This window comes from Coptis chinensis, chromosome 6 (genome assembly GCF_015680905.1).
Source record: "Coptis chinensis isolate HL-2020 chromosome 6, ASM1568090v1, whole genome shotgun sequence".
Lineage (NCBI taxonomy): Eukaryota > Viridiplantae > Streptophyta > Magnoliopsida > Ranunculales > Ranunculaceae > Coptis > Coptis chinensis.
In genome coordinates, this window is record NC_141461.1 from 75,240,055 (window position 1) to 75,242,991 (window position 2,937).

Here is a 2,937-nt window from a genome sequence, read left to right on the forward strand (position 1 = left end):
AATTCATAACTAGCATATGAACAATTACACCCATTCTCATGGTGAACTAATCGTTTCTAGAGTGGAAAGGAAATTACGACGACTCTACGATAATCGGAATCAAGCCTTCATCAAGGCTTCACCATTCTAATAGAGGTTTAGCCGAGAATCATTACGCAATCATTTCCGATTAAATTAAAACTAAACATAATATAAAGAATTGAATTTTACTAATCTAAATTAAACAATACTTAAATTCTAATTAATAACTAAGAATTGAATAACAAGTAATAAATGAAATTGGATCTAACAATTGTAAATGACAAGAATCGAAATTGACAAAATAACTATTTTATTTATCTAATCAATTAAGAACAATGATTCAAAGACTTAATCTAAAACAAGAATTAAAAATGGAACTTAAACTTAATTACTCTACTGAAAACTAGATCTAGAATTCTATATAGTTTTAGGTCTAACTAGCTACCATTAACAAAGAGTCAAGTTCTTGTTTTTATACTTTTAGATCCAAAAATCATGCATGGGCTTGGAGCCATGTTTTGGGCCAGAGAATCAGGCCCAAAACCCAATTCTTTCAGTCCAAAAAGGCCTCTTCAGCTGCAGTTGACTTCAACAGACTTTTCGTCCACTTCTGCTCCTCTGATTGGGTCAATGCTTAGACCATTGGAAAGCTCTTTCCGAGCCGGTCGTTGTGACATAAGGTAGGCCCAATTCCGAGGTCTGAGTCCAAAGATACGGTTTTTGGAAATTCTGCTGACTTTGTGTGCTATTTCGCCCACAGCCGTCGACTTTTTTCACGCTTTTGACCAGGCTTTAGAAAGGCTTTGTCTTCTTGAATCTTAGCCTTTAATCACAGAACTCTTTAGCAACCGACCTTTACTCCTTTATCTCACTAAAGTGGCACATTTCTGCACATAATGGACTTTGAAGCCTGAAATGCATAAAAACACGTAATCAGTACTAACTCTTAATTATTACTCACATAATTGGTCTAAAAGTATGATGGTTAAGGGGTTAAAACTACAGTTTTGGGCTCTTATCAAACCACCCCCAAACAGCATTTTGTTTGTCCTCAAGCAAAGATGAGAAATTAGAATAAGTGACCAAAAATGGAGTTATATCTACTCTCGTTTCGCTGAGTGCGATTGCATTGACCATATGCAACAAGGCCTTAAACCACTAGGAATTCCCTAGTGGACTAGTTATAGCCTCGTGAGAGTTTTCCAGTGAAGGTACTCACAAACTTCATCTATACTACAACGACTAAGAAATAAAACTATTGTTTCCTTATTCATGCTCTAAATTAACTATACCTCTCACTAGTAATACATATAGAGTAATCAAGTCGAACCCTAAGCTAATATATGCATAATAATCAATCATCTATAATAAACATATATACAATGAGTAATACTATGAAATGTCTAGCAGGTTCATTTCTGAAACTCGGAATAGCGTCCTTAAGTAGGTTCTCACAATAATAGTCAAGATACAACACTCTGATTTTTCTACTCAAGTTTCGTTACTCCAGTGTGCAGTGGGCACACTTTACCTTACAATCTCAATGACAACAAGGAAGCCGGAGTCGATCAAACACATCTGCCACTTACTATCACACTAGCCTATTCCTAATTGAGCTAGAGGTCTTTATTAGGTGTTGCGGGGATTATGAGATGGTTTAAGAAGGAAGGAAATGGATATTCAAAAAGGACAAGTCTGAGATAATAGAGTCTTCCTATTATGTAACTAGAGAAAACCTTGTTATTTACTTTTGCTTCTACACTTTGTTTCCATCCTTAGCCATATTTTTCTTTTTCTTTTCTTTGGCTTTTGACTCCCTTTTATTCTATTTTTGGAGTTTTTATTTATTTCTATTTTTTTTTCTTTTCTTTGGATGTAAACTTCTTTTCTTTATTTTCTGAAGCAATTAACTAACTTTTGTTTACACAGGTTTTTCTCTTCTTCTTTCTTCCTCATTCTATTCTCAGACTTATCTAAATTGGGTAGGTTGATTTTTTTTTTTTTTTTTTTTGTTTTGTAACAGGGTAAAGGATTTGTGGTTTATGAAAGGCTAAAGAAAAGCTCGAGGGGCTTACTAGCGAAAAAATAATTCATAGGTTTGAGTTTCTGGCTATATCGATCCAAAGAGGGCCTAAATTCTCGCTTAGGATATGGCATAGTGATCAAGCAAGTGGACGTGTGATTTCTCTATCCGGATTTTACTTCTCCCTTATGTCATTTCTCAAATGTTTCACTCATATAAGGCTTTAGGCTATATTCTCACAGGATTTGTAGAATAAGTACTCTAGCCTAGATTTCAGAAACTTACTGCTAACAATCATAGATACTCATGTAATATATTTATAGATAGATGCACAGATTATTACCTACATATTAACCTAAGTTTCTAAAAATTATTCTGAATACAAAAGCTACGTGAGACTTCTAGATTATTAGGAGCATAGAGAAGGAAAACAATACCACTATTCCTAAGTGTATAGCATGAACTTATTTATTTATATTTTTGAATTTTTTTTTAAATTTTAACTAAAAATAAGTGCATATTATACCTATCTATATCCTTACAGATGCCTTAATTACACGTGTTTCTATGCCCCCCCCCCCCTAAACAAGAAGCATGCTTTGTCCTCAAAGCATTTAAATAAAGAGGGTAGGAAAAATATCATTGAAGCGCGTGAAATTTAGGAACATCTGCAAAACAAGGTTAGAACGTACTAATATAGGAAATAAAAAACTGACGCAACTCTATACGAGTTCTACCCATTATGGGGTTAACAAGAATGAAATTGCTTGGGACATAAGCGCATTAACTAACTAGAATTAAAACTTACCTTATCTCCCCGCTTTTACTCATCATCTTCCTCATCCTCTTCTTCTATAAAGAAGTGAGGTTCCTTCGCCTGCCATGCCATGATA